The sequence below is a fragment of the Chiloscyllium punctatum genome, chromosome 45 (assembly GCF_047496795.1).
Source record: "Chiloscyllium punctatum isolate Juve2018m chromosome 45, sChiPun1.3, whole genome shotgun sequence".
NCBI lineage: Eukaryota > Metazoa > Chordata > Chondrichthyes > Orectolobiformes > Hemiscylliidae > Chiloscyllium > Chiloscyllium punctatum.
In genome coordinates this window covers 29,243,005-29,265,028 of record NC_092783.1, presented here as the reverse complement: position 1 = coordinate 29,265,028, position 22,024 = coordinate 29,243,005, and the positions used below count along the sequence as shown (strand labels likewise).

Below are 22,024 nucleotides of genomic sequence, written 5' to 3'. Positions count from 1 at the left end.
GGCAAGGCAAAGCAGCAGTACTGTGAGCCTGGGATCTGTGGTTGAGGGGGCAAAATGATGGCATTTTCCAAACCCACGAACTCTCCCATCCAGGAGGGCAAGGACTGCAGGAACACCATCACTTCCAAATTCCCTCCCAAGCCACTCATCAACTTGACTTGGAACAAAATCACTATTTCTTTAGTGTTGTTGGACCACAATCGTGTAACACTGAGGCCCCTTAACTGGGATTCTGCACTGAGATGAAACGCTGCTCCTGGGGCATATTGTTTCAGTGGTCCAGCATGAGTGAGTGCTAGCCTGGGACCCACATTCAATCTCAGCATGGCAAGCCTGCTAAAATTATGCCCATCAACTCTCCCCAGTTGTTACCAGAGGTGCTGAGAAGTTGTAGCAATGGTGTTTCTGTGACAGCAGAGTTAGAATTTGAGGATGTAATTTTGGTCACAGACCTGTTGCATGAACAGGAAGAGGGTGTGACGGGAGGGAGAGGGTTAATGCAGGTATGAACAGGAGTGTATGTGCATCTGGGTGTGTGAGAGGGAGAGAGAGGAGAAAGGCTAACTGACAAAAAGAGAGCCTAAAATAGCATTGGAAGGGAAGTGAGAGCAATTGAGATTGAATAGACTGAGGAGGGACAGATGGAGATTGCCAGAGAGAGAGCTGTCCCTGGAGTTAATCTTCTTCCTCTCTCTTGTTCCATTGCAGAGGCCACAGATTGAGCAGCTTGTGACGGGAGGCGGTACCAGCTGAAAGCTGCAGCTGGTGCCCAGGTAAAGAGCTGTGCCCTCACCAGCCTACGATGCTAAGGGGCGATCCTGTGCCCTCCTGGAGCCCCGGGGAGCAGCTCATTGGCAGCAGCGTTTGAGGACTGAGCAGCAGGAAGCTTCCGAAAGTGTCCGGAATCGCCCAGCTCCTGGCCTCCAAGGGCGGATTGCGGAGCTGGGAATCAGCAGCATCTACCGCGGCATCATCCTGAGGCCAGATCCAGCATTCCCGGGCAGTGCTGCTGCCAAGGTCACCCTGTCAGCGAGGTAAACAAGCGCTTTCCCCCTCCGCTTCCAGCCACACAGCGGCGGCCAGCAACAGCAGCATCTTCCTGAAGCAGGCAGGCAGGCAGCAGAGTACATCCCTCAAACCCCCAGACTGAGAGGGGAGGGTGGAAGAGACATGGAGGGAGAGGGAGGGGGAACAGAGGGAGCAGGAGGGATGGGTGGGCGAGCGGCAGAGAGAGAGAGAGAGGGAGTCACAGAGAGGACAAGCAATCCCTCCCCCACAGCACACCCCCCACCCCATCACCGCCGGGCAGAGAGAGAAAAAAACAAGCAGTCCAGTTCTATCCCTCTCTCTCCCTCCCTCCATTTCTCCTTGAATCTTTCTCTCCATCTTCCTTGTCTTCACTAACCCGTTGCTTTACTCTCCCTATTACTCTTTTTTTATCCCCCAGCCCTCTCTCCTTCACTTTCCCCATCCCTCTCTTCCTTTCCCATCTTTCTCGCCTCTGCAGTGTCCCTCCGTTCATTTATCCTTCCACCTCCCTCCCTCTCTGTCTCCTTCATCCTCCCCCATGCTTGACTTTTCACTATTTCCATCCCTCTCTATCCTTTATCCTCCCATCCCTTTCATACCTCTCTTTTGCTTTCCATCCCTTCGCCTCCCTCTCCCACCACCCTTCTCCAATCACCCTTCACTTTGCTTCACTGTCTCCATCGTTCTAGTCCTTCATCCTCACTATGTTCCTTCACAGAAAGCCAGTTAAAGAAGGATCCACCTGGACGCAATCTTTATAAACTTTTATGTTTATTTACAGCATTAAAAAAGTCCCCTTAACCCAACCACTCTATTCACAAATGCTATGAGATACCACCAGGGCAAGTGAACCTGGACAGTCTCACCCAGAGTTAGGGACACTACTTACAGCACTACAAGACCTGTTCAGTGTTTGTTTCTAGACAGTTATCATTGAACATGGGGCACAATTGATTTCCACATAATGTCTACCAGCTATGTACAATGGGTCACAACTTAACTGGGAAGAGTGCACTGATAATTATGTTCTAACGTGTTCAAAATCCCAATGAGAGCACCAAAATGATCACTTCAGCTGACAGACTGCTGTCATAGACAGTAGTAGGTTTCACACGAGGTTTCATTATCAACAGAAGATAACTTTATTTATTGTAACACACTTAACCTTAACAAGTGGCAGAGAATAGAAAGAATTACTAATCAACTATTATGGGACTTGAACTGCACCCATTTAGAAACCATAAATACACATACTTATTCATAATTAAGACAGTCAAAGGGCAGATGATTTTACACATATGATGGGTGGAGAACAAAAAAGACAGGGAAAACAACAGCCCCCAAAGATCAAATGTCCAGATCACAAAGATAAATTAAATTCCCTTTCACAATCTCTTTTAATTTCAACAATGCTGACAGTTGTTGCCAGTAAAATTTTCTTCGCTTCGATGTTGGATTGGGTAGAGCTAGTTTTTGTTTGTTGGAATTCGCTCATTCAAGCTTCGTTGGGTTTTCTGGGTTTTTTTTAACCCTTACAGAGGGAGAAAGGGAGGACAGAGATGATTTCATAAAGAACAAAAATACAAAGAACAAAAAGAGAAGTTCAGCACAGGAACACACCCTTCAGCCCTCCAAGCCTGCGCTGAACATCATGCCTGAATTAAACTAAAAAACAAACCTTCTGCCCTTATTTGGCCCATATCCCTCTACTCCCTCCCTAATCATGTAACCATCCAGATGCCTCTTAAATGTCACCAATGTGCCTATCTCCACTACCTCTGCTGGCAGTACATTCCAGGTTCCTACCATATCTGTGCAAAAAACTTCACATGCACATCTCCCTTAAACTTTACTGCTCTCATCTTGAACCTGTGCTCCCTCGTAATTGAAACTTCAACCCTGGCGAAAAAACTTCTGATGATCCCCCCTCTCTATGCCTCTCATAATTTTGTAGATCTCTATCAGGTCTCCTCTCAGCTGGCATCTTTAGTGAAAACAATCCTAGTCTTTTTAATCTTTCCTCATAGCCAATGCCCTTGAGACCAGGCAACATCCTGGTGAACCTTCTCTGCACTCTCTCCAAAGCTTCCATGTCCTTCTGGTAGTGTGGTGACCAAAAGTGCAGACAGTATTCCAAATGTGGCCTAACAAGGGTTTTATATAGCTGCAACATGGTTTGCCAACTCTTGTACTCCAAACCCCGGCCGATGAAGGCAAACATGCCATCTGCCTCCTTAATCACCTTGGTTACCTGTGTTGTCTCTTTTTGGGAACTGTGGACCTGTACACCCAGATCTGTCTTTATGTTAATGTTCCTAAGGATTCTACCATTTATAATGTAATTCAGACATAAATTTGATCCTCCAAAATGCATCACCTTGCCTTTGTCTGGATTAAACTCCATTTCTGTGCCCAAGTTGCCAATCCTGTTGTATCCTTTCATAATCATCAGCACTATCAGCAACTACAAAAGTTTCATGTCATTTGCAAACTTACTAATTAGACCCCGCATTTTCCTCCAGATCATTTATATATACTGCAAACAACAGAAACCCAAGACTGGTCCCTTGGAACACCATTAGTTACTGGTCTCCATTCTGAGAAACACCCTTCCACTGCTACCCTCTGTCTTCTATGACCAGTTCTTTGGCCAAGCCCATCCTTACATTACATTACTTACAGTGTGGAAACAGGCCCTTCGGCCCAACAAGTCCACACCGCACCCACCGAAGCGCAACCCACCCATACCCCTACATCTACCCCTTACCTAACACTACGGGCAATTTAGCATGGCCAATTCACCTGACCTGCACATCTTTGGAGTGTGGGAGGAAACTAGAGCACCCGAAGGAAACCCACGCAGACACGGGGAGAATGTGCAAACTCCACACAGACAATCGCCTGAGGCGGGAATTGAACCCGGGTTTCTGGGGCTGTGAGGCAACAGTGCTAACCACTGTGCCACCGTGCCGCCCACTTATATGTATCTAGCTAGCTTACCCCAAATTCCATGTGATTTTAGTTTCTGTGCCATGTGGGACTTTATCAAATGCCTTACTAAAGTCTGTATAAACTATATCCATAGCACTTCCTTCATCAAGTATCTTTGTTACCTCTTCAAAAGATTCAATCAGATTGGTGAGACATGACCTTCCTCATACAAAACCATGCTGCCTGTTACTAACTAGTCCATTTTCTTCCAAATGTGCATCTATCTTTTCCATCAGAATCTTGTCCAAATGCTTCCCCACCACAGACATCAGGCTCACCAGCCTACAATTTCCTGCATTATCTCTGCTTTCTTTCTTAAACAAGGGAGCAACATTGGTTGATCTCCAAATCTCTGGAACCTCACCTATATCAAATTGTTATATCAAATTGAAAGAAAAAAAAACATAAAATTAGCGGTAAATGAAAGGATTGGGAAAGATCCAAAAACTAACAAAATATGATCAATAAAGTAATAAAGATGGAGAAAATTAACAATGAGGGTAAACTAGCAAATAATGTAGAAACAGGCAGGAGGATCTTCTTTTCTGCTAAAAAAGGAAGTGATACCAAAGTGAACATGGACTCTTTGGAGAACGAGACTGGAAAAATAATAAAGGGTAACAAAGAAATGACAAAGGAGCAGAATAAATCCTTTTTATCGGTCTTCACAGTAAGGACACTGATAGATTCAGAAAGTCTAATTCTAATAATCAAGGGGCTAAAGGGGGCGGGGAAGAAATAAACATAATAACTATAACAAGAGAAAAAGTAGTAGGGAAATGAATGTGGCTAAAAGCTGACAAGTCCCATAGACCAGATGGATAGTATCCTAAGATATTAAAGGAAATAGCTACAGGGATCATGGTAAGAATGTTCCAAGAATCCTTAGACTCTGGAAAAGTGCCATAAGGTTGGAAAATTGCCAATGTAACAGTCTTATTAAAAAAGGAAGGGAAAGAAATCGGTAACTATAGTCCAGTAAACTTAACATCTGTCATTGGAAAAATGTTAGATTCTTTTACAAAGGGTGTAATCGCAAAACATTCAGACAAATGTCATTAAATCAAAGAGTCAGCATGAAAATGAAATCACACCTGGAAAATTATTGAGAATTCTTTGAGGAAGTACTGAGTAGGACAGAGAAAGAGGAAGCTACAGATGTAATTTATTTGATTTCCAAAAGGTGTTCAATAAGGCACCATACATAACCTACTTCATAAGACAGGAGCCCATGATGTTGTAGATAGTGTATTAACTTGGGTAGTTATAAAACAGATAAGAGGACATTGCCAGGATGACAAACTTGTAGCTACTGGAGTGCCACAGGGATCAATTCTGGGGCCTCAGTTATTTACGTTATGTATTCATAATTTGGATGTAGAAAGTGAATATCCTATCACCAAGTTTGCAGATAGAACATAGAATATAGAACACTATAGCGCAGTACAGGCCCTTCGGACCTCGACGTTGCACCGACCTGTGAAATTAATCTGATGCCCATCTAATCCACACCATTTCATTATTATCCATATGTATGTCCAATGCCCTTTAAATGCCCTTAACGTTGGTGAGTCTACTACTGTTGTAGGCAGACCGTTCCACACCTGTACTACTCCCTGAGTAAAGAAACTACCGCTGATATCTGTCCAAAATCTATTATCCTTCCATTTAAAGCTAAGTCCCTTCATGTCAGCCTTCACTCACTGTTCACCCTGTCTTAACCCTCTGATTATCTTATACACCTCGATTAAGTCACCTCTCAATCTTCTTCTCTCCAATGAAAACAGCCTTAGTTCTCTCAGCCTTTCCTCGTAAGACCTTCCCTCCATACCAGGCAACATCTTAGTAAATCTCCTCTAAACCTCTTCCGAAGCTTGCACATCCTTCCTATAATGCGGTGACCAGAACTATATGCAATACTCCAGTTGCGGCCTTACCAGTGTCTTGTACAGCTGAAGCATGGCCTCATGGCTCTGAAACTCAACCCCCCTACCAATAAATGCCAACACACTATATGCTTTCTTAACAACCCTATCAACATGGGTGGCAACTTTCAGGGATTTATGCACCTGGTCATTGAGATCTCTCTGTTCATCTACACTGCCAAGAATTTTACCATTAGCCCAGTACTCTGCACTCCTGTTATTTCTTCCGAAGTGAACTACCTCACACTTTTCTGCATTAAACTCCATTTGCCACTTCTCAGCCCATTTCTGCATCTTATCTATGACCCTCTGTAACCCACAATATCCTTCGATACTACCCACAACTCTGCCTGCCTTAGTCTGTCCACAAATTTACTAACCCATCCCTCTGGGCCCACCTCCATATCATTTATAAAAATGACAAACAGCAGTGGCCTCAAAACAGATCCTTACGGCACCCCACTGGTAACTGAGCTCTAGGATGAACATTTCCCATCAAACACCACCCTGTCTTCTTTCAGCTAACCAATTTCTGATCCAAACCATTAAATCATCTTCAATCCCAAAATTCTGTATTTTATGCAATAGCTTACCATGTGGAACCTTATCAAACTCCTTACTGAAATCCATATACAGCACATCAATTGCTTTATCTTCATCCACCTGTTTTGTCACCTGCTCGAAGAACTCAATAAGGTTAGTGAGGCACGACCTACCCTTCACAAAACCGTGTTGACTATCCCTAATCAAATTATTCCTTTCCAGATGATTATAAATCCTATCTCTTATAACCTTTTCCAACACCTTACCCACAACCGAAATAAGATGACATAATGATAGAAGGGAAGGCAAGTGCTGAGGATGAAATAAAGAGTTTTCAATGAGAAATAGACAGGTTAAGTGAATCGGCACAACTTTGTCAGATGGCACATACTGTGGGAAAATGTGATGTTATGCACTTTGGCAGGAAGAGTAAACAAGCTGAATATTGATTAAATGAGTAAATACTACAGAAAGCTTCAGACCAGAGGGATTTGGCCGTCGTTACACATGAATCACAAATAGCTGGCATTTAGGTTCAGCAAGTAATAGTGAGGGCAAATGGAATTTTGTCCTTTATTTCAAAGGCATTAGTCCAGAGAGTCATTAGTTGGATCACTATGAATGGTTTTGGGCCCCTTTACCTAAGGAAAGATAGACTGACATTAGAGGCAATCCAGAGAAGGTTCACTAGGTTTATCTTAGGTATAAAGGAACTATCTTACAGGAGAGGCTGAGTAGTTGGACCTGTACTCATTAGAATTTATAAGAATGAGAGATGGCCTTATTGAAACATCCACAATTCTTAAGAGGACTTGACAGAGTAGATGCAGAGAGGTTGTTTCTCCTCATGTGAGAGTCTGGGAGAAGAGGACATCATCTAGAAGAAAGGTTGCATATTTAAGCCAGAAATATCAGCCATCCCACAGTCTCATCTACATCACGTATGAATATCACAAACAATAAGAGACCCCTGCACTGATCCCTGTGGTACACCACTGCACACCGGACTTCAGTCACACAAACCGCATTCCACCACTACCCTCTGTCTCCTATCACTAAGCCAGTTTGGGGTCCAATTTGCCAAGTTAACCTGGAATCCAAGTGCTTCCACCTTCTTTATCAGCCTCCTGTGTGGGACTTTGTCAAAGGCTTTGCTCAAATTCATATAAACTACGTCAACTCCATTAGCCTTGTGTACGCACCTGGTCACCTCCTTGAAAAATTATAACAAATTTGTTTAGCATGACCTCCCTCTGACAAAGTCATGCTGACTATGGGTGGCATGGTGGTTCAGTGGTTAGCTACTTCACAGCACCAGGGACCCAGGTTCAATTCCAGCCTTGGGCTATTGTCTGTGTGAAGCTTGCACATTCTCCCTGTATCTGCATTGATTTCCTCTGGAAGGTCCAGGTTCTTCCCACAGTCCAAAGATGTGCAGGTTAGGGTAAATTGACCATGCTAAATTGCCCATAGCATTCAGGGATGTGTGGGTTAGGTGCATTAGTCAGGGATAAATGTAGAGTAGTAGGGGAATAGGTCTGGGTGGGTTACTCATTGGCAGGTCAGTGTGGACTTGGTCAAATGGCTGGTTTCCTCACTGTAGGGATTCTATGATAGACTACCCCGATTAAACCGCATCTCTCTAAATGGAGATTAATTATCTCCTTCACAAGTTTCTCCAACAGTTTCCCTATCACTGACATGATACCCATTGGCCTGTAATCCCCAGATGTATTTCTACCACCCTTCTTGTAAAGTGAAATCACATTAGGCGTCCTCCAATCCTCTGATATCTCTCCTGTGGCCAGAGACGATTTAAAAAATATGGGAGAGGGCCCCCGTGACTTCCTTCCTCATCCCTCATAGCATCCTGGGATACAACTCATCCGGACCTGGGTATTTGTCCATTCCTAAACCAGCCAAAACCTTCACTACTTTGTCACTCCATATGTTAATCAGAGAATCACTACATTGTGGAAGCAGGTGATTCGGCTCCTCAAATCCCCACTGACTCTTTGAAGAGCATCCACTCAGACCAAATCCCTATAACACTGCATTTTCCATGCCTAATCCGCCTAGCGTGCACATCCTTGGACAATTTAGAATGGCCAATCCACCGTAACCTGCACATCTTTGGACTGTGGGAGGAAAGCAGAGCACCATTCGGAAACACACGCAGACATGGGGAGAATGTGCAAACTCCCGCCAAATAGTCACCTGAGGCTGGAATTGAACCTGAGTCCCTGGTGCTCTGAGGCAGCAGTGCTAACCATTGAGCCACCATGCCACCCTAGCTCAAGCACTTCATGGACTCTCTTCTCAAATTCTGTATCTACATGTTCTTTCTCCCATGTGAAGATGTTGTGAAGTACTAGTTTAACAACATGCCAATGTTCTCTAGTCTCATGCACAGATTGCCCCTTGGTCCCTCATGTGCCCTACTCTTTTCCTGGTTATCCTCTTCCCTTAATATAGAACATAGAACTGTACAGCACAAGAATGGGCCTTTCGGCCCATGATGTTGTGCTGAACGTGATCCATTTCTCTCCATTCATTGCATGTTTGTGTCCTTCCCTGGAAACCCCTTAAGTGCCCCAATGTATCTGCCTGCACCACCAACCCTGGCAGTGCGTCCCAGACCTCTCCCGCTCTCTGTGTAAAACACCTGCCCCCCACATATCCTTTGAACTTTCCCCTCTCACCTTTAATGCATGCCCCCTAGTTTTAGACATGCACTTAAAGACTGTGTTCTCCCCAGTCTTTTCTCATGCCCCTCTTTCTTCTCGTAATTGTTTTCTTAAGATCCCCTTTGCACTTTCCATACTTCTCAACAGCCTTAGTTGGCTTGCTTCCTTTGTATCTATTATATGGTCTCGCTTTGCCTGTTTATCGATTCCTGAGTATTCCTAGATATCCAGGTTTATCTGGGCTTGTTGCTCCTTCATTTCACACTAAAGGGAACAATGTTGGGCCTGTTGTCCTCCCAGATACCTTTTGAAATCCTCCCACTGTTCTGCTGTAGATATAACCTCAACTAACTGTTCCCAGTCTATTTTGGCCAGATTCTGCCTTACTTATATGAAATCTACTTTCACCAAATCGAAAAGCTGTTTTGGTAGACTATATTTCTCCTTTTCCAGAACAAACTTAAAATGTAAGGTGTTGAGGTCACTGTTCCTGAAATATTCTCCCATTGTCACCTCGAACACCTGTCCAGCTTTGTTCCCCAAAATTCAGTCCAGCACTGAACTTCATAGTGCTGTCATATTGACATCCAAACCTCTCCTGAATATGTTTCAAGAAAATCTGCCCCCTTTAAACCATTTAGTCTATGACCATCCCAATTAATGTTGGAGAAGTTGAAACCCCCTAGATATATCTAATATAATATATTATATATTATATTAGAGACTAATATAATAACCCAATTATTATTTTTAAGTACTTCAGTGAAGTGTCTACATATCAGCTTCTGAATTTCCTGCTGATTGTTGGGGCCTATAAACTTATTCCTTAGCTCTCCCCACAAAGCCTCTTTCAAGATCCTTCCAAGATACTGTCCCTCCTTACAGCATTAGCTGACTACTTAATGCATAATGCGACATCACCTCCTCTTTTACACCCTCCCCTGTCTCTCCTGAAGATCCTATACCCCAGACTATCGAGTTGCCTGCCTTCCCTTAACCAGTCACTGAGATGGTGACAATATCGCAATTCCATGTGTCAATCTATTCCCTTAACTCATCATCTACCTTGCCTCCAATACTCGTGGCAGTAAAGTTTCGACCAGAGCCAAAAGAGGGAAACCAGTCTTGTATTTGAACTTCGAGAAATAATTTAACAAAGTACCTCACAAAAGGTTAAATTATAAGATAAGAGCCCATGGTTTTGGAGGTAGTATATTGGTGTAATAGAGAGTTGGTTCATGGGCAGGAAGCAGCGAGTGGGGACAACAGGTTGATGATCCCACGACCTATGGAGTTTCACAGGGATCAGTGCTGGGACTGCAACTGTTTACAATATATTTCAATGACTTGGAGGAAGGATGTGAATGTGCTATAGCCAAATGTGCTGACGATGCAAAAATTTGTGGCAAGGCAAGTTGGGGGAGCGATGGAAACAGTTTACAGAGGGATATTAGACCTTAAGACATAGGAGTGGAAGTAAGGCCATTCAGCCCATCAAGTCCACTCTGCCATTCAATCATGGCTGATGGGCACTTCAACGCCACTTACCCACACTCTCCCCGTATCCCTTAATTCCTCGTGAGATTAAGAATTTATCAATCACTGCCTTGAAGACATTTAACATCCCAGCCTCCACTGCACTCCGAGGCAATGAATTCCACAGGCCCACCACTCTCTAGCTGAAGAAATGTCTCCTCATTTCCGTTCTAAATTGACCCCCTCTAATTCACAGGCCCCAGTCTCCCCTGCTTGACAGAAACAAATTCCTCGCATCCACCCTTTCTAAGCCATGTATTATCTTGTAAGTTTCTATTAGATCTCCCCTCAACCTTCTAAACTCCAATGAATACAATCCCAGGATCCTCAGCAGTTCATCATATGTTGGGCCTACTATTCCAGGGATCATCCGTGTGAATCTCCACTGGACACTCTCCAGTGCCAATATGTCCTTCCTGAGGTGTGAGGCCCAAACCTAGACACAGTATTCTAAATGGGGCCTAACCAGAGCTTTAAAAAGTCTCAGTAGCACATCGCTGCTTTTTCATTCCAATCCTCTTGAAATAAATTACAACATTACATTTGCTTTCTTAACCACGGACTCAACCTGCAAGTCAACCTTTAGAGAATCCTGGACTAGCATTCTCAGATCCCTTTGTACTTTGGCTTTATGAATTTTCTCACCCTTTAGAAAATAGTCCATGCCTGGATTCTTTTTTCCAAAGTGATAGGGTAAGTAAGCAGATGGAGTATAATGTAGGAAGTAGTCCATTTTTGAAGGGAAAACAAAAGAACAGAGTATTATTTAAAATGGAGAATAGCTGCAGAAAGCTGCAACACAAAGGGACTGGGAGGTACTTGTGCATGAAACACAGAAAGCTACCACACGGGTATGGCAGGTAATCAGGAAGGGTAATGAAATGTTGGCCCTTATTTCAAGGGGAATGGCATGTTAAATTAGGGAAGTCTTACAAGGTGCTGGTGAGATTGCCTGAGGAATATTGTGAGCAGTTTTGGTCCCCTTACCTAAGAAAATGTGACATACTGACATTGGAGACATTCCAAAGAAGATTCACTAGGTTGGTCTCAGGTATGGAGGGATTGACTTATTAAGAGCAATTGAGTAGATTGGGTCTGTACTCACTGTTGTCTAGAAGACTGAGAGGAGACTTTATTGAAACATACAAATAAGGTAAATGTGAAAAAGGTATTCTCTCTTGTAGGAGGTTCTTGGACCAAGCGCAGTGTAAAAGGTTGGCCATTTAAGACAGAGATGAGGAGGAATTTCTTCTCTCAAAGGGTTGTGAATCTATAATTTTTTTTTTTAACCACAAAGAATTATCAAGGCTGGGTAGTTAATTATATGCAAGGCTAAAGTAAGTGAACCAAAGGCTAGGAGAAAGAGCAGGAAAATGGAATTGGAGATGATCAGATCAGCCACGATCTCATTAAATGATGGAACAGACTGGATGGGCTGAATGGTGTACTTCGGCTCCTATATCTTATGGTCTTCTAGAATCATGAAAAATAAAGGATAAAGTTTTAAGAAAAGAAAATTTGGAAAGTAAAGAGATGATATGAAAGTATATTAGTTTATAAAATCAAGGAAAACTCACCAGATTTTTTATCAGTCCATTTAGAGTAAAAGGTTAACTAACATAAGAATTAGATATATCAGAGATGGACTTGGTCACTTATGTGGATGCAAAGATGTGGGCAGAGTTCTTCATGGGTACTTTGTTTCTTGCAAGGTTTGTGAAGGTTTGTAGCTCAGGTTGAGGTTTAGGGTGTAGGTTTGCTCACTGAGCTGTAGGTTTGATATCCAGACGTTTCATTACCTGGCTAGGTAACATCATTAGTGGCGACCTCCAAGTGAAGCGAAGCTGTTGTCTCCTGCTTTCTATTTATATCTTTCTCCTGGATGGGGTTCCTGGGGTTTGTGGTGATGTAATTTCCTGTTCGTTTGCTGAGGGGTTGATAGATGGCATCTAGATCTATGTGTTTGTTTATGGCGCTGTGGTTGGAGTGCCAGGCCTCTATGAATTCTCTGGTATATCTTTGCTTAGCCTGTCCCAGGATAGATGTGTTGTCCCAGTCGAAATGGTGGTTTTTTTCATCCATGTGTAGGGCTATGAGGGAGAGAGGGTCATGTCCTTTTGTGGCTAGCTGGTGTTCATGTATCCTGGTGGCAAACTTTCTTCCTGTTTGTCCTACGTAGTGTTTGTGGCAGTCCTTGCATGGAATTTTGTAGGTGACGTTGGTTTTGTCCATGGGTTGTACTGGGTCTTTTAAGTTTGTTAGTTTTTGTTTGAGAGTGTTGGTGGGTCTGTCTGCTACTAGGATTCCGAGGGGTCTTAGTAGTAAGGCAACTTTTGCTATAAATTCTGTGCCTTACAATTGTATCCTCCACTATCACCTGATGAAGGAGCGGCGCTCCGAAAGCTAGTGCTTCCAAATAAACCTGTTGGACTACAATCTGGTGTTGTGTGATTTTTAACTTTATTTTATCTTAGACAGTAAAGGAAAGCCAGGAAGGAAATAACGGTTACTCCAAGGATCATTTTTTGAATCACTAGATACAGGTGAGGTACTAAAGGATTAGCTATACGGAGAGGCTGGATAAACTTGGATTGTTATCGCTAGAGCATCAGAGGCTGAGAAGCAACCTGACAGAACCACATAAAATTATCAGAACCATGGGTAGGGTGGGCATTCAGAGCCTTTTTCCTTTTTTTGAAAATTTCAAATACTAGAGAACACAGAGTTAGGCTTAAGTGGGAGGGGCAAAATTTAAAGGAGATGGGCAAGGCAAGTTTTTTACACAGAGGTTGGTAGGTGACTGGAACACGCTGTCAGAAGAGGTGGTAGAAACAGATACAATAGCAAGATTTAAGAGGCATTGAGATAGACATATGAACAGCAGGGCGTAGAGGGTTATGGATCACATGCAGGCAGATAGGACTAGCATTGCATCATGGTTGGCGGAGGCATGTTGGGTCAAAGAGCCTGCTCTCGTGTTGTTTTGTTCTATGTTCTATAATCAGAAGTTGATGAACATTGCGCCACGGTTTAAAAGAAGTATGAAGAATAATTATAGGTTGGTCAGTTTGACCTGGGTGGTGGCAAGTTATCAGAGTCAACTCCAGAAGACAGAATACACTCTCACTTAGAAAGGCACAGATTAGTCAGGGATAGTCAACATGATTTGTTAAGAGCAGGTTGTGTCTTAACAGTTTCCGTGAATATTTTTGAGTGCATAACAAGCAGGATTGAGTAGATTAGAGCAGTGGATGTTGTCTACTAAGGCATTTGTCAAGATCCCAAATGGCAGACTGAGATGCAGAGGAATGTGGCGAATTGGATCCAAAATTGGCTCAGCTACAGAAAACAAAGGTAATGTGTGATTTATTGATTTTGCAAATGGAAAGCGATTTTCAGTAGCATTCCACTGGGCTCAGTGCTGGGTCTTATGTTGTTTGTTGAAATATATTAATGACTTGGACTTAAATGTGTGAGGCTTGATTGGTAAGTTTACAGATGATGTAAAAATTGACTGAATTATTGGTAGTAAACAGGAAGCCTGTCGACTGCAGGGTGATATCAATGGTTTGGATGAGTGGGGGGAAAATTCACAAATGGAACGCAATCCGGAGAAGTCTGAGGAGTAGGCAAAGAAAGCAATCAATGAGACAACATTACAAGGGGTAGAGAGTGTGAGAGACTTCAACCAGTTGTGCTAACATTGCAAGGTGAATCCAGCCTCTTCCTGGTTCTATTTTTTTATGCTCAGTGTCTTTACTTATAAGAGCATTCCCACAGGTCCATGAAGATGGCAGGACAGTTAGATAAGGTGATAAAGAAAGCAAATTGAATATTTTCTTTTATTGGATGAGATGTCACATAGCAAAGCAGGAACTGTATTAAATGTGTTTCGGCCACAGCTGAAGATTTATATACAGTTTTGGTCACCACTTTACATGAAAAATTTGATTGCTATAGAGAGAGGAGAGAGAGTTACAAGAATGTTGCCAGGGCTTGAAAATAGCAGTAATGTAGAAGCATTGGATAGGTTAGGATTGTTTTCCTTAGAAAGGAGGAGGCTAACTTAATCATAATAAATTATTAAAGTCATATATAACAAGTTATTTAATTGAGATGTACAGTATTATGAGGGGCTTGGATAGACTGGACAGGAAAGACATAGTTGCCCTACTGAAGAGGTCAATGAGCAAGGGGTAAGGATTTCAGGTGATTGGTAGAGGGTTTAGAAGGAACATGAGAAAAATCTTTTCACTTCAAGGATGGTGAGTGTCTGAAGTTGACTCACAGTTTGATATTTGAGACCGAAACCCTCAACTCATTTAAAATGTTCCTGAATCTGCACTCAATGTGCTGTAACCTATAGGTCAATGAATCCCTTGCTGGAAGATAGGATTAAAGTGGGTAGCTAGCACAAGTATGATGGGCTGAACAACCTCTTTATGTGCCATAACTTTTCTATGGAGTTCCTCAAGGCATATGATTTTAATCAATCTGCTCAAAGATGTTATTATACACGCCTAGAGTAGATGAAACTATAACCCAGGCCTCATAGTGCAGAGATAGGAACACTACCACTGACCACAACAGCTCCTGATGTCATTAGCCACACCTAAGCCTTAGTCACTAGGCCATGCGACCATCAGTTCCTCAGGCTAGTGTTATGGGCCCAACCAGCTTCAGCTATTCTCTCACTGACCTGATCTCCATCATAAGGTCAGAAATGGAGATGTTCAACTGATAATTTCAATATTCATGGCAGCCATGTTTTTGATTTCTCAGATATTGAAGAAGCCTGGGCCTAAATGCAGCAAGACAAAGACAACATTCGAACTTGGATTGAAAATAAGGAATAACACATTTTACTTCCACAAGTGCCAGACAATGACTATCTCGAACAAGAATCTAATCACCTTCCCATGATATTCAAAAGCATTATCATTGCTGAATCCCATACTATCAACATCCTGAGGTTTACTGTTGTCTAGAAACTTATTGGGCTGTCCATATAAATATCATAATGAAAAGCACAGATCAGTGATTAGGAATTCTATGACAAGTTACTCACCTCCTGTCTCCCAAAGCCTATCTGACACAAGGCGCAAGTTGGGAATCTGTTGGAAAGTGGAATCCTTTTAAAAGTAGTAGAGTGAGAATTCAGGCCAGTGAGTTCCTCCGAGTGAAGGCAAGGGAAGCAAATGCAGGGAAGCCTGAACGTAAAAGGATATCGACACATTGATGAAGAAAAAGAGGAAGCATATGTCAGGAAAAGTGCATTAAAAACAGGGGAGGCGATTCAGAAGTATAGAGAGTGTAGAAAGTTGCTTAAAAAAGAAATTCGGAGGGCAAAGAGGAGCCACAAAATATCTTTGGAGGTCAGGATTAAGGAAAAACACAAGGCTGTTTATAAGTATGTCAAGAGTAAGCGATTACCAGGGAAAAAGTGGGACCAATTAGAGATTGAAGGGGTATTCTCTGCATAGAGCCAGATGACTTGGGTGAGGTCTTAAATGCATATTTCTCTTCTGTGTTCACAAAGGACATTGTAGCTAGGATTTCAGCTGGATGGTGAAGTTCTAAAATGCGTTAAGATCAATCAGGAGGAGGGATGAGATGTTTTAGCAGTCATAAAGGTGCATAAATCTCAAGAGTTCTCAAGAAGGGTCGCTGAACCCGAAAAGTTAACTCCGATTTCTCTCCGCAGACACTGCCACACCTGCTGAGCTTTTCCAGCAATTCCTGGTTTTGTTTCTGATTTCCAGCATCCGCAGTTCTTCCGGTTTTCATTTCATAAATCCCAAGGGCTTGATGAGATGTATCCCACGCTGTTATGGAAGGAAGAGGAGGAGATTGCTGTGGCTCTGGCAGAAGAAATATTTAATATTTTGCTGGCCATGATCAAGTGCCAGGTGACTGGAGGTTAGCTACTATAGTTCAGCAGAAATAGGCCAGGTAATTGCAGATGAGTTAGTCTGACATCAATGGCAGGGAAATATTCGGAAAAATTCAGATGGACAAGATTAATCATACTTGGAAAGGCATGAACTGATCAAGGATAGTCAACATGGATTTGTAGGAGGGAGATGCCATCTATATAATTTGAGTTTTTTGAAAAGGTGACTCAATATATTGAGGAGGGTAGTGCAATCGATGTGGTTTACATGGACTTCAGTAAGGCCTTTGATAAGATCCTGCATGGAAGACTGGTCTGAATGGTAAGAGCCAATGGGATACAAGACAAGATAGCAAACTGGATCCAAAATTGGTTAACAAATAGGAGACAAAAGGTGATGATGGAGAGATGTTTTTGTGATTGAAAGCCTTTGACCAGTGATGTACCACAAGATTGATGCTGGACCCTTGCTGTTTTTAATGTATACTAACAACTTAGATGTGAATGTAGAATTAGTAAGTTTCGAAATGACACAAAAATTGGCAGTATTGTTGAGAGTGAGGAGGATCAGGCTACAGTCTGATATTGATCAGCTGGTAAATTGGACAGAGCAATGGCAGATGGAATTTAATCCAGATAAATGGGAGATGATGTGTTTTTGGAGGTCTAATAAGGGAATACGCAATGAATGGTAGGTTCCTCAGGACTACTGATGAACAAAGGAACCTCGATGTATGAGTCTGTAGATCCCTGAAGGTGTCAGCACAGGTAGACAGGATAGTAAAGAAGGCATACAGGATGCTTGCCTTTATTATGCAGGGCATAGAATATAGGAGCAAGGAAGTCTTTTACAATTTTATTAAACATTGGTTAGACCACTAATGGAACTGTGTGTGTTGTTCTGGTTGCCAAAAGGACTTGATTACACTGGAGAGGATGCAGAGCAGATTCACCATGATGTTGCCTGGGATGGAAAGTCTCAGTTATGAAGAGACACTGGCTCAGCTGGGTTTGTTTTCCTTGAAGCAGAAGAGGTTGAGAGGGATCTGATTGTGGTAGACAAAATTCAGAAAGGAACAGGCAGGTTAGATCATGAGAAACCTTTCCCCATGGCGGATATTTCCAAGACCAGACGACATAAATTTAAGATGAGGAACGACTGGTTTGGAGGAGATCTGAGAAAAACAATTTTCACCCAGACAGTGGCAGAAAGATGGAACATGTTGTCTGACAGATTGGTGGAGGTCACTGGATGAGCACTTAAAATGCCAGGGCATAGTTGGCTATGGACTAATGGGATTAAACTGATTTGGTGTTTGTTGATTAGCATAGATGTAGTGGACCGAAGGACCTGTTTCTGTCTGACTGTTATGACAGTCCACTTGCATGGATAATAGAGTTCCAACAAAATTCAAGAAGATCATCAGCATCCTAGACAAAAAAGTCACTTGTTTGGCACAGGATCTACCACCTTGGATATTTACCAACACACGGTGGCAACAGTGCATACCATCTACAAGATGAACAGCAGCAATTCACCAAAGTTTCTTCAACAGCCCTGTTCAAACTCACAACCCCTACCATCCAGAGACACAAGGCAGTAGATACATGGAAAAACCACCACCTGCAAGTTCCCCATCGAGCCACTCACCATCCCGACTTAATAGTATGGTATCAGGCCATTTGGCCCATCGAGCCACTCCAACCCTTCCAAAGAGCATCCCACCCAGTCCAAACCCCTCTCCTATCCCTGTAACTTGCATTTCCCATTACCAATCCGCCTAACCTTTGCTCTGTGGGAGGAAACCAGAGCACCCATAGGAAACCCACGCAAACACAGGGAGAATGTACAAACTCCACACAGTCACCCGAGGGTAGAATCAAATCCAGGTCACTGGTGCTATGAGGCAACACTGCTAACCATTGAGCCATCGTTTTGCCTGACTTGAAAATATATCACTATTACTTTGGTGGAACTCCCTCCCCTAACGGCATTGTGGGTTTACATGTGGTTCAAGGGGTATCTCACCACTACCCTCTCATGGGCAACTAGGTTCGCGCAATAAATACTGGCCCAGCCGGTGATACCAACATCCCTGAAATGATTTTTTAAGAAACTATCTAAAGTTTTCTCCACTTTAGAGTGTTCCATTGTATTATTTAACTCAAGATATCTAAATCTGGATTAGTTTGGGTGCACAGACAGTTCAGCTAATCAATCAAAGCTCAAAATGAAATAATGCTGGAGAAACTCAGCATCATGTTGGTGAGAAAACAGAGTTCATGCTTTGAGTCCAATATGACCTCATCAGATAAAGTATGGGGACTTGGGTTTGAATTCCACCATGGTGGATGATGAAATTTTAATCCAGTGTCTGAGTGGCACAATGGCTCAGTAGTTAGCACTGCTACCTTGCAGTGCCAGAGACTCAGATTTGGTGACTGCCTGTTCTCCCTGTTTCTGCCAGATGGTCTCATTTCCTCCACAGTCCAAAATTTTGCAGATTAGGTGGATTGGCCATGCTAAATTGCCCCATGTTGTGCAGGCTAGGTAGCTTAGCTATGAAAAATGTGGGGTTATGGGAATACTGTGAAGGGCTGGATCTGGGTGAGATGATCTTTGGAGGGTAAGTGCAGACTCAGTGGGCCAAATGGCCTCTTTCTGGCGTGTAGAGATTCTATGAACATCAACACTGACCTGCTGTCTTTTTCCAATGAAAAGTTCACAACTACTCTGACTCCTCTTGAGATATAACAGCTGTGTTCTTAATGGCCTGGTCTGGTTAACCATGGTGGCAGGAACACTCCTGAAACAGTGTTGCTTTCATATTATTCTGGACTTTCACTGTTTAATATGAAAGCAATATACTTAAAGGCCCTAAGTATCTGACTCTTAATTTTAAATGCTACTCCGATCTTACCAAATGTCCCAAAGTTTGCAGGGTCATCCCTTCAAAAACATGCATAATTCAGATGTTTTTATGTTGCCCTTTAAACCAATAAAACATTATTATGTAAATAAAACATTATAGAACATTATCAACATAATAGGTCTCAATGATGCAACCTGGACTGTCGACATCATTTATATTTATAAATGCTTATGTTTCAAGTCTATAGTCTTCCTTCTGCATTTGTTTCATAAACATTTCATTCTAAAAAGTGTTTTGGAGAATGCAGCCATTATGTTGACTGAGCCACATTTCCATGAATATGTGATGAAAAAAAAAGAAACATTTTTCTAAAATTATATTTTCAATTGTGAAAGAGTCCAACTAACATTTGTATCACTCTTTAAAACCATTCACAATTAACCTGTTTAAGGAGTAACACAGTGGCCCAGTGGTTAGCACTGCTGCCTTGCAACAACAGAGAACCTGGATTCAATTCCAGCCTCAGGCTACTATCTATGTAGAGTTTACATGTTCTCCCTGTACCTGCATGAGTTTCCTCCCACAGTCCAAAGATGTGGAGGCTGGGTGTATTAGCCATTAAAAATTGCCCATGGTGTCCAGGGATGTGTAGGTTAGCTGATTAACTACGGGAAATACAGGGTAGGGGGAAGGCCTGGGTAGGATGATCTTCAGAGGTTGATGTAGACTCGATGGACCAAATGGTCATTCCTGAAGAAGGGCTCATGCCCGAAATGTTGATTCTCCTGTTCCTTGGATGCTGCCTGACCTGCTTCGCTTTTCCAGCAACACATTTTCAGCTCTGATCTCCAGCATCTGCAGTCCTCACTTTCTCCTCAATGGACCAAATGGCCTACTTCTGCACAGTGGGGACTCTTTGAAAGCTCCTAAGTCACATCTTCGATCACTTGTTCAGATCCATTACGTTATCCTCAGAATCAAATGCTCCCCAACTATCGAAATCCATTTGTTTTGTATGTCACAACATGCAACTTTTCCTCAAGTTTCCTAATAGCCACCAAAAGCTAAGGACTTCAGCTCTGAGTCCTGATCCAAACTGTTCTACAGCCATTGTCTTTTTTTATTCAGGCTATGAGCTATCCTTTCACTATTGTGTGTGTAAGAACAGTTACTGCCATCTTTCCCTCTTGTGTGATCAGTCTGTCTCTGTTATATGATCACTGTCTATATAAGAATCACCTACCATGACACTGAACTTTCTTATTCCTTAAACACATGCTGCTATCTGCATATTTGTTCAGCCAATCATCCCGAACATTCTAAACATTTTAAACTTGCTTGTGGCTTTTCTTGCATGCCCTGTAATTATTCTGGCTCTCCATTCACTGGACCCCTCTGATAAAACCAAAATATCCAATGAAAATTGGCTTGTGCCTGTGATAGTTCAGTCACGTGTCATAATGTATGAAGGCCTTGGTCAACTGCATTCTGTTCCTGAAAACCTTTGTCACAGAGCATATGAGCATTTGAAGTACAATTTACTTAGAATCCAAAATATTGTCATTGGTTCCAATTAATCATGTAATAGTTTGATTGTTTATTAGCACTGTCTTCCTAGAGGGATTAAATGAATGTACTGGCTATATTAGAATTCCATTTTGAGGTATACAAGATGAATCAGATATATAAAAGATATATCATTTACAAGTTTTACTTGTCTTTCTGGGTGACCATCATTACTACCTCGCCAGAGTTTTTCATTCCATATGATCCTTTCCTTTCAAATGAATCTTGTGAATTAAATTTTCTCTCAGATGGTTTTGGTTCAATGCCTCAGATGTTTCTGGACCTGTTTGAGGCATCAACATTATTGTAAAGAACAAAAGGCAGTTCACCTTCGTTTTCTATGTTTATCATTCAGTTCAGTCCATCACATCATCACATTTCCTACTATTTACCCCATCTCCTTCAGTTCTGACTTTGTTGGGTGCAACTTTACATGGAAGCCAGAAAGTTGCACATTCAGTTTCAAGTCAGGCTCACAACCCAGTGCACTCTCCTTGTTAGTAAGCCACCATTCCTGAAGTATTCCAACATTTCTCTAAATTCCACACATATTCACCCGCTTTGCTTCTAATAGGTAGTGCTAGTATTTGAATTTCTATGTCATCTTTAATCTGTTCCTATCTAATATGGAACCGCTTTCTCCTCTATTATCCAAACCTCTCACTCCTTTGTGTACTTTATTTGTCTTTTCCACTATGTGCTGGTGTGAATCCCCCTGCTAATTTACTTTCAACCTTAGCTGACAAGTGGCAAATAACATTCATGCAACACAACTGCCAGGCAATAACCATTACCATAAGAACTATATAATCCTTTGGCATTCAATGATATCACCATCACTGAATTCCCCCACTGTCAACGTCCTGGGTATTACCATTGCTCAAAAACTGAACTAGACTAATCATAGCAGAACTGTAGTTACAAGAGCAGGTCAGAGGCCAGGAATCTTGCAACGAGTAACTCACGTCCTGACTCCCCAAA

At 42.4% G+C, this 22,024-nt stretch overlaps 1 protein-coding gene across 1 annotated transcript in view; it reads left to right on the top strand.

The window, feature by feature from the left end:
* The first annotated feature begins 585 nt into the window (after positions 1 to 585).
* Positions 586 to 22,024, top strand: part of LOC140467262 (potassium voltage-gated channel subfamily A member 2-like) — a 37,529-nt gene continuing 16,090 nt past the window's right edge. The window contains exon 1 of the mRNA XM_072563510.1: positions 586 to 1,034. The gene's annotated coding sequence lies outside the window, so the exon portion shown is untranslated. The remainder of the gene's footprint in view (positions 1,035 to 22,024) is intronic.